Source organism: Rhinatrema bivittatum, chromosome 2, assembly GCF_901001135.1.
Source record: "Rhinatrema bivittatum chromosome 2, aRhiBiv1.1, whole genome shotgun sequence".
NCBI classification, from domain to species: Eukaryota; Metazoa; Chordata; class Amphibia; order Gymnophiona; family Rhinatrematidae; genus Rhinatrema; species Rhinatrema bivittatum.
The window spans coordinates 535847095-535858255 of NC_042616.1; the positions used below are offsets into that span (position 1 = coordinate 535847095).

Genomic DNA, 11161 nt, shown 5'->3' on the forward strand with positions numbered 1-11161 from the left:
ATGCAACACCCGATACTAAGGAATTTATTATTCTATTGTGAATATTTCCATAACCAATACAATAAATATCATTCTTTAAATTGCACACAAGGTTGATTTTCAGAAACCTGAAAATGGATGACTTAAGTTATGAGGTATATTCAGCGGGAGTCTCAAATAAAGTTATCTGGATAAATCTACCCAGAAAACTTTGAAATATAACTAGTTATGTTTGCCTAAATCATCGATTAGGTTTTAGAGTTATCCAGGAAGTTATTTCCACATTACTTTAACTTAGACAGATATATTCAAAACAAATAGATGGTTAAGAAGCACTTAAATTTATTTATAAAAAAAAAGGCTCCTGTACAGGCCCTACAGCCCAAACCCCCACTTCCCCCATTCCAATGAAATTGATACTAGACCTGCCGGCCAATGAGCCTTCTCCCTAAACCCCCTAAATTTTGTATCAATCTTTAAAGGCTTACAGGCCTGGAAAGCTTCCTTCCCCTTCACCACCCAAAAGTCAAGATATTATTTAAGCAAAGATTGTCAAGCATAAGGCCATATTCTCCCCTCTTCCACCCACTTTCTACACTCCCATGCTAAGTCTCCTACCCAAGCTGGCCACCACCCCCAAAATCCCTTTTCTATGACAAGGTGCTTGGAACTAGTATCCAGATCCCAACACATACAATGTTGCTCTGACAGCAAAGCTGGTAGTATAATCTACCAGAATTTCTGTCGAAGATATACTGTGAGAGCAATGCTGGAAATGCCAGGAGCCAGATCTCAGTTCAGAGCTCCTGGCCAAAGTATAGGGATTGGGGGATTGTACAACAGAAGTGAGAAAGTTAGGGAAGGATTGATGGGGGTGGGGACATGGGAGGGGACAGGGAGGCCTTATCCTGGGGACCTTTGCTTAAATTATTTTTTGACTTTGGGGCTGTGGGAAACTCTTCAGAACTGTAGTCCTTCAACGTTTGAGACAAATTATAAGATGTTAGAAGGGTGGGCTGACAGGCCAGCACTAATTTCACTGGGGTAGGGGGGTGGAGGTGGGAAATTTATCTAGTTGGCCCACTCAGGAGCTGATTTTTTTTTATAAATTCAAGTGTTTCTTAGTAAAAGTTATGCAGGAAGATGTTCCCAGATAACTTTATCCCTGTTCCTGCACATCTAGAGCTAGTCAAATAGTTTAATTGGCTATCTCAAAATATTTTAGCTAGCCAAATAAATTATTTGGTCATTTCACCAACATTCTGGAATGCCTCTAAAATGCCTACCATTTATCCAAATAAATGGCCTTTTTTTCAAAATTTGGCATTTATCTTGATAATTTTTTAGTTATCCGGATAAATGCCTTTGAATATCAACCTCAATGTGATTATATTTTAAAAGTAAGTATTGAAATGGTATACAAAGAAGATGATGGACTGGATGCAAAGTGAAATATTGTATGCTATATCTATGTATAGTAGAGTTGTTAAAGATTGTATGGGAGCCTGGGAATCGGGTTTTTTTTGTTTGTAATCATTTTTATTGAGGTTTTACAACAAAAAGCATATCATGTGCACAACAATGTCACAACCACAAGGTAAAATCATAACGATTATGCATGAATGTAATACCCGAAAACTAAGAGGCCTCACCTTTACCCTCCCCCCTTCCCTGTAGAATCCCCCCTCCCCAAGACACCCAACTCTGACAGAGTACTATTGGGAACAATACGTCAATAATAAGAAGAAGTCATTAAGAAGACAATAATGATAATTCAGTAATAAAAATAGTAATACTAAATATCAAAGATATGAACGGAAGTCAATATCTTAAGACGGTGCTGGTGGTACATTTCCCACCATGGATGAGGGCAGTTTTTTTGATAAATGGGTCCCACAATGCTGTAAATCGAAGCTGTTGCTTATGGGCTGCTGTCCCCAAGGATTTTTTTTTTCCATTAGATACAAAGTAAGCATGGCACCTCTCCATTCACGAAGGGTTGGAGCAGTGTTGGATAACCAATGGCGTAGAATGAGGCGTAGTGCAATTAGTCTACTCTTCTGAAACAAAAGGGATGACAGGCCAAGGGAAGATCGTGGTCCATTCTGGATGCCCAACAAACAGAACTGAATGGGCCAGTCCGTGGTTGATGTACACTTGCTGGAATAATGCTGGGATACCTGTAACCAAAAAACCTGTATACATGCACAAATACCAATTTATGGAGAACTTTCAAATGAGTTTCCCGAAGAGATATACCAACTGCAGCCTTATGGGTTGCTTGATAGCTCGTTCGTAGGGCCTTTACTGAAATTTCACATGCTAAATCTATCGACCATGTGGAGGCACACATATGATGTAAATAGTAAGAAGAATTATCATGTAAAAACTTATAGTACATGGATAATCTTACTATTTTTAGTGAACTGATGTGTAACAGCCTCTGGAAGGGACCATTAGTCATCTCCCCTCTACTGCCCACCAGGCAATTCTGAATATAGCTGCGAATCTGCAAATACGTGAGATAATCCGATGGGAGTAAGTTATGGTTTTGGCAGCAGTAATCAAAGGAGCGAATCGTATTGGTCTGCAAATCTACAAAGGGAAAAATGTTAACAATACCCCTCTCCTGCAATCTCTGCAACAGTTGATTAGGGATCCCAGCAGGCAGTGTCGGGTTATGAATTAATGGGAGACAATAAGATACTTTCCAATCCAAATGTAAAAATACCCGAATATACTTCCAACAGTTACGCAGACCACCAGCGACTAAACTACTGGTTATGTAGAGTGGTAATGCCCCAGTAGGGGAATGTAGTACCATCGCCAAATGATGAGGATAGAAAGCTGCCCTCTCCAGTTGCAGGACTTCAGATTCGCTCCCATAATCCAACCACTCCCTCAACGTAGGCAGTAAACACGCAATATTATAATACCGCAAATTAGCAACTCCTAATCCCCCTTCTGATTTGGGTACCATTAACTTAGAGAAAGCCATCCTGGCTTTCTTAGGACTCCAAAAAAAAGTGCCCAAAATCGGATTAAAGAGACGCACATCCTTGGGTTTCAGATAAAAGGGGGTCATTTGCATAATATATAGTAGTTTGGGAAGCAAAATCATATTAACTAAAGCTATCCGGCCGGAAATAGAGAGTGGTAATGACATCCAACTGTTGACCCTCTGTTGGAATAATTTCACTAGGGGGGTAATGTTGTAATGATACCAGCGCTGAGGGTTTACATGTATTTTAATTCCTAGGTACTTGATCGTATCAGTCGCCCATAATAACGGAAAGTCCTGCCATGTATCTTTGAGAGAACCCATAATATCCAGTGCTTCAGATTTAGTTAGATTAAGTTTCAGCCCAGAAAAAGTGCCAAAAGACTGAATGAGCTGCAAAAGCTTTGGTAAGGAACTGCGAGCATTAGAAATTGTCATCAACATGTCATCTGCAAATAGCATCATCTTTTGCTCTATGCCTCCTGAAGTAATGCCAGATATTAAAGGAGATTGTTTGATTTTTTGGGTTAAGGGTTCCAAGGAGAGGATATATAGAAGGGGAGACAGGGGACAGCCTTGTCTAGTTCCCCTACCCAACGTAAATAAGGGAGAGGTGGAACCATTGACACAGATAAACGCTTTGGGGTTCCCATATAAGATCTTAATAGCTGTAAGAAAGGGGCCAGTAAAGCCAAAACAATTCAGTGCATCAAACAAATAGGGCCACGCTACGCGGTCAAACGCTTTTTCTGCGTCGAAGCTCACCAATAAGGGATCTACTGTGGGAGTCCGGCGACATGTTTCCAGTGCAACCAATAAGCGCCTGATATTAGCAACTGGCCGTCTACCATGGACGAATCCCGTCTGTTCTTGAGAGATAAGGTGGGGGAGAATGAACTTTAATCGATTGGCAAGGATTTTAGCATACATTTTTACATCTTGGTTAAGAAGCAAATTGGGCGGTATGAACCCGGTTGTGCCTTGATTGGCAAGGATTTTAGCATAAATTTTTACATCTTGGTTAAGAAGCGAAATTGGGCGGTATGAGCCCGGTTGTGCCCCTGGGAATCGTTTTAAAACACACCTCCAATCACAGCTTTGGATAAATTGAAAGAAACCGGTAACTCCTTATGTTGGATGTATTGTAAGTATCATATAGTAGGAATATGAATTTTTCAGTACTCAGGTATGGCTTAGTGAATGTGTACTGACTAAATGGATAGTCCTTTGTCTTATGTTTCTATATGCAGTTACTACTGGTGTGCAGGGGAATAAAATTTGCATGCTGTTCTTGGTTTGTTTTCAGGAGGTTTTTCCCCTCAAATTTTGGTTCATGGAATGTTTAATTAATTTCATTTATGTGAAAAAAAACCAAATCAAACAAAAAAAAAAAATACAGGGCTTCTCAAGGTCTCTCATTCCTCCCACCCACCAACATGGAAAATGTTGGGGCCAGGATCTCCTCCGGTTACCACTTACCCTGTCTGGTGGGGAACTTCTGGTGAGGCCTAGGTCCAGGCCAAAGATTTGGCCTTCATAGCAGATGATGATATGACCCAGCCCAGAGGCTGGGTCCCAATGCTGTGCCCGGGCCTGGCCTGGAGTCTGGATACTGACACCTCAACCATGGCCTAGGCCAGAGCCTGGACCCAGGCCAGGAAGCCAGGTCCCAATGCCAGGCCTTGACCCAGATCCAGGCCCAATGCTGGACCTGACCCAGAGACTGGGTTCTGATTGCTGGGCTTCAGCCTAGACCATGGCCTGGGCCCAGGCCCAACACTGCAGCCTGGCCCGGAGGCCAGGTCTTAATTCCAGGGCCTTAACCTAGAACCTGGCCCAATGCCAGGGTCTGGCCCAGACTCAGATCTGATGCCTGGGCAATGACCTAGGCCCAGGCCCAGAGCCTAGGTCTCAGAACTGCTGCGCCAATGTCCTCTTCATTCTTCTTCAACTGATGCTGTCTGCTGGAGTCATGCCAAAGTTAATTATCTCTGTTGCTTTCATCCCTTAGAATGGTGCCATTTTGATATATTTTGAAGTCTGTTCAGTGTATTTGTATTCATTGGGATGGTAACTTTCAAACTGATATGCAGGTGCACATTTGAGCATGTACATCATCAACCCATGTCCAGAGTCAAAGCCATTTTATAACATACGTGCATATGCATGCATGTTATATTAAAGTCTGCCTGCATGCATATTTGCACCAAATTTTAATTGGGTGCCCACATGAGCACACAAATCTCGCTTCTACCGCATAAGTCGAGGAATTTTAAAAGTGACGTGTGCCAATGCCATTTCAAGTTAAACCATTTTATCCCCAGTTCACCCAGTTAAAGGGAGGGTCCTCCACTTACCCCTAATTTAATAGCCTTCATGTCCCTCAGTTAGCCTGGCCCTTAAAACTCTGCAGAACTGTCTATTTTCTTTATTTTATAACTTACACCTCCTCCATAGAAGAAGTAAACTTATATGGCAGGGGATGTAGGCACACCCAGGTGCGCAAGTATATATACATACATTTCTGGCTCACGCACAGAAACACCCATGCCCTGCCGATACCATGCCCACTACTTGCCACTTTTTCAAAACTTTGAGCACACTGGGGGAGATGTTTATCTGGGCAGCTTTTAGAATCCCCTAATTAATGCTTGTCTCAGGCTTTTAAAATTCACCTTTCAGTGCACTTGAAATCATATTTCTAAATAGCATTTTAAAAAATGGTATACAAAATAATCAGATATATAACTTGACTGCACAAAACAAAAAAAATAAGATAAGGTATGTTCTAATGGAGAACATTAGGATGGTAACAGGAAACACAAAAACAAATTGAATGTAATATACAGTAATGACCTAATAAACACACAGTACTGAAGGCCAATTTTTAAGACTTTGTAAGCCATGGAAATAATGCAATTCTTTGGGAAAATGGATTTAAAGATGTCAAAATGGCAACATTGTTTAGAGCTCAGGAGAGCAATTAAAAATGACTAAGAAGTTTTACTAGCTTAGAATTCTGAAATAATGAAAGCAATATGACACTGGCAATTTAACTTAAGAGATGGAATAATTTGCATCTTGTTTCAGTAAAGTCTTTTTACCTGATGGTTGAAATGAGTTTAGCATATCAATTGCATTAACACTTTAGAAGTGATCTTTTTTTGTGAAAACATCACAGGGGATCTCAACAAACTAATGCAAACTGTTGATTTATTACAGTAGCAGACAAACAGAGAAATGAGTGACTAGCCACCAACAGAGAAAAGTGACTACTGAAATATAAAAGTGAAAACATTCTAGAAAAAATGATAAAATTCTTCTGGACAAGGGCATATAAGACTACTAGACATTATGGGGCGGATTTTAAAAGGCCAGCGCACGTAAATCCTTCCGGATTTACACGCGCAGGGCCCTCGCGCGTCAGTGCGCCTATTTTGCATAGGCCGCCGGCACGCGTAAAGCCCCGGGACGCGCGTACGTCCTGGGGCTTTCGAAATGGGGAGGGAGGGGGCGTGTCCGGGGGCGTTCCCGAAATGACGCGGCGTTTCGGGGGCGGGCCGTGGCGTTTCGGGGGCGGGCCCGGGGGCGTGGCGCCAGCCCGGGGGCGTTGTCGAGGCCTCCGGACCAGCCACCGGGACCGGAGGACGGAGCGGGGCTGCCGGCCGCCGCGCGCAAAGTTACGCCTGCTTTCAGCAGGCGTAACTTTGCCGACAAAGGTAGGGGGGGGGGTTTAGATAGGGCCGGGGGGGGGTGGGTTAGGTAGGGAAAGGGAGGGAAAGGTGGGGGGAGGGCTAAGAAAAGTTCCCTCTGAGGCCGCTCCGAAATCAGAGCGGCCTCGGAGGGAACAGGCAGGCTGCGCTGGGCTCGGCGCGTGCAGGTTGCACAAATCTGCACCCCCTTGCGTGCGCCGACCCCGGATTTTATAAGATATGCGCGGCTATGCGCGTATCTTATAAAATCCAGCGTACATTTGTTCGCGCCTGCTGCGCGAACAAAAGTACCCGCTCGCGCAAGAATTTAAAATCTGCCCCAAAATGATTTTCAATGGTGGAAGTGACAAACCAAATATTAATATTTGCAACAACTTACAAAAAAGGTTGCATGGAAGGACTGTTCAAAAAAGTGCAGAAATTGCTTGAAGAAAGTAAACCCTTAGGGATGTGGATGGACCTCACCTCAGTGCTTCTCTAAGTTTTCCTTTTTGCTCTATTTGTACTATTATTTCTATTCCAGAAATCAGCATTATTGCAGTTCCCTGTATTTACAGAGTTTTATTTGTTTGAGACTTACAAAAGTTTCTGGTACAATGTTTTTGAGGGGTTTTTTGCAACTTTAAAATAGATATTTATGATTTTTTTTAATTAATGAAGGATCTTAGGAGAAATGAGCACTATGAAAACCCATTGGACAATTTGTCTTTTCAGGTTTATTTCAGATGCTGGGGTTAACCCAGATTGTAGATTAGTGATTCTACCTTCTCTTTTCAGGGAATATGTCCCTTGGCTGTTGCTGCATGATCTGACCATTTTTGGGGCAAATTTCAGTTATGGAGTCCATGTTAAAATAAGAGAGAGCTTGGGACATACTCTAAAATTGATTTTTCATTAGACTTGTGCTAGTTCTAGAGCAATTTGATGACATTTTGGAGCCTGCCCCATGAGAATATATAAATCAAGGAGTTATTATAAAGGGCTGGATTATGGGAGACTGAACTGAGACAGGCATTTATGCATTTGATGCACCTCCATAATAGTAGTTTTAAAATTAAGTTGGAAACCATAACTTTGGTTTTCAGATGAACTTAAGACTATGAAGCAAGAAAGTAAGAAATATGAACATAGATGGGAAAAAGTCAAAAAGTAATGTAATTTTGTATATAAACAAGCTACAATTTATATTAAAACATTTGAGAAACTCAGAAATCCATTCTTTCAAGTATAAATGCCACAGGAATCTGATATTATATCTCTTCTTTATTCTGCCTATGGGAAAAAAGAATGCTTAAAATACTCTGGCCAGTGTTGGACAAGAGTATTTTAATCAATGTTGTGCTTAATAAAGACCTCCTTATACAGCGATTGGTCTCACTCCACTGTTGTTACTAACTGCCACTGTACATTTCTCATATCGGAGATAAACAGAGTTTAGTTTTAAATGCAATAGATTAAGAAGTGTAAATCTGCCAGTATGTCTCTCGTAAAGTCACACTTTATCAAATCTCTGGGAAATGAGCAAAATAATATTGAAGATCTTTATTGGACAACTGTACCCCTGACCTAAGAGACCAGCAAGTTGAAATTTGAGAGAATTCCATAGAGTCTGCCAACAGAGATAAGTGTTTAGAGAACATAGTGCAGGAAGGTTTCTGCTTCTTTGCTACCTGAAATATTGTATTCAAATTACCAAGGTGGCCCAGGTTGGGATTTTTGAGAAGTGAAGTGAAGTAATGCCAGAGTTGTAAAAAAGCAAAAAAGTCATTGCGTGGCAGGTTATATTTGCTTTGCAACTCAAGGAAGCTATATAGTGTACCTTTATCATCTGTAAATAAGGCAGAGTTGCATGAGGCCTTTCTGTTTCCACACTTTAAACATCCCTTATGTCAACCCTGGGGAGACATCTGGATTGCCACAAATCTCTAACAAAGCTGTAAATTCTATTATTGGGCCCAACCATTTGCAGATTGAGTGCCAAGCTTGCCAACAAGAATGAACTGTCATGAAGGATTTGAGGGACTTTGGAAGGGCAGCCCCATCAAGCTGCAATTCAGAAAACAGAGAAAGTCCACCCAACCACGCCTCTAAATGATCATTTGGTGAAAAGAGTGAGGAACCCATCAGCAAGTCCTGAAGGATGTGCAACATGCAAGCTAAGTTATAGTGTCTGATGTTGGGACACTTAAATCCTTCACTTACTAGCAGTATTTGTAGTGAGCTTAATAAAAGTCTAGCCCTCCTCCCTTGCCACAGGAACATTTTAAATGCTTTCTCAATCTCCCAAATATCTTTTTAGAGTAGCCAGACTGGTAACATTTGTAATAAGTAGAGCCACATAGGAAGCTCAATCATCTTCAAAAGATGAATAGTTCCCATAAGGGAAGGTGATAAGTTCATCCATTTACAGAGGTTGCTACGCATAGACCAAAGGAGTGGCTGTATATTCACCTTATAAAGGGATTGTATATCAGCTGGGATATAAACCCCCAAATATTTCAATTCTGAGTGGACCCATCATAAAGGGATGGAGCCCTCCCATGTCAGGTGTACCATCCCAGTCACGACACCTCTGACTTGCCTTGATTAATTTTTAAACCTGCAAAAGTGACAAATTGCACTTGATATGCCAATACTTTTGGAAGTGAGATTTGAAGAGCAGTGACAAATATTAGGATATCATCAGTGAATGCAGCAATTTTAAATGAGGTGCCTTCTATTTCAAGCCCTAAAATGGAATCATCTTCAGCGATAATCCACGGGAGGGAATGAATAGAAAGTAAGCATAAGAGCAAGGAGAGGGAACACCCCTGTTCGATCCCCTTGATGAATCAGGAAGGGAGAAGATTTGTCACCGTTTGCTAAAATAAATGAAGTTGGTTATCATAAAGAAAGGAGATATAGGTCAAAAAATTGTCACACAAACAAAATCTACCTAACACCAAAAATAAGTAGGCCAAGATACTATATCAAAAACATTTTTGGAATCAAAACTAACAGCTATGGCCAGGATTCTCTTTTTACTACAAAAGTTCATTGCCAATATTAATTTAATAATATGGGTCCTAGCCATCCTGCCTTTAAGAAATCCAACCTGGCTGAAGACAAGGCAAGGAACTGGAGTAGCAGGAGCGGATCCGGGAGAGCGGAGGCAGGAACAGGCGGAACCGGAGGCAGGATGGAACAGGCAACCTGATGGGAAGAAATAATAGTGAGAAGGATGAGACTCAGCCTATCAGCAAGGACTTTTGCAAAGAGTTTCAAGTTGCAGTTAAACAGTGAGATTGGTCTATAAGATGCTGGAAGAGAGGGATCCTTGCCCGGTTTAGGTAGCACTGTGATATGCGCAGCATTAAAGTTTTTCAGAAAATGACCATGGCATAAAGCCTCATGAAAAAGGACCTGTAATGGTTCTGTGATATAGTCTTTCAAAATTTTATAATAGTTGTAAGATAACCCATCTGGTCCAGGGGCTTTACCAGGTTTACTAGATGAAATAAAATTGAGGATTTCAAAGGTCTATATAGGTCTATTAAGAAATTCAATTTGAGTGCAGTGGCACAGCTGCCCACCCAATTTGGACCCAGGCCCACCCAACCAGAACTGGAAGTGGAGACCACACCTGCAAGGCCATCATGGGATCCCATCTCCACGCAGCAAAGAGAAGGACACAGGGCTGGCGCACATTCTGTGCATTTGCACGGCACAAATGGGGAAGCAATCCTGCGGCCGTATGGCCCACCGATCTTCTTATTTTGGGAGGGGGGGGAGGGAGCAGAAGCGCCGCACACAGCTTCCGCTTCCTCCCCCTCCCCCACCCAAGCAGGAAGATCGGTGAGCCATACAGCCCAAAGATAGAAGGAGGCCGGTGGCAGCAGGAGAGGCCAACTGATCTTCCTGTTTGGGAGGGGGAGGAAGCAGAAGCTGTGCATGGGCTTGAATGTGTATGTGTGGGTTAGAATGGGAGCCTGGGTGTGTGTGTGTGTGTGTGAGTGTGTGTGTGTGTGCGTGAATGAGAGCTTGAATGTAGATATGTGTGGGTGAGAATAGAAGCCTGGGTTTGTGTGTGGGTGAGAATGTAAGCTTGAATATGTAGGTGAGAATGGAAGCCTGGGTTTGTGTGTGGGTGAGAATGGGAGCCTGGGTTTGTGTATGGGTGATAATGAAAGCTTGAATATGTGGGTAAGAATGGGTGCTTGAATGTGTATATATGTGGGTGAGAATGGGACCTTAAATGTGTGAATGTGTGGGTGAGAATAGGAATCTGGGTTTGTGAGTGGGTGAGAATGGAAGCTTGAAAATGTGTATGTGTGGGTGAGAATGGGTGCTTGAATATGTGTTTGTGTGGGTGAGAATAGGAGCATCGGTTTGTGGGTGAGAATGGGAGTCTGGGTTTGAGTGTGTGGGTGAGAATGGGTGCCTGGATGTGCGTCTGTGTGTGCATAGGAATGTAAGCCTGGAGGGGTGA

General features: G+C 42.3%; 1 long non-coding RNA gene across 1 annotated transcript in view; it reads right to left on the reverse strand.

Annotated features, from left to right (window-relative positions):
- The window catches only part of LOC115085162, a 54547-nt gene extending 44664 nt beyond the window's left edge, over positions 1–9883 (reverse strand). The window contains exon 1 of the long non-coding RNA XR_003854748.1: positions 9788–9883. This is a non-coding gene — a long non-coding RNA (uncharacterized LOC115085162). The remainder of the gene's footprint in view (positions 1–9787) is intronic.
- Positions 9884–11161: the final 1278 nt, after the last annotated feature.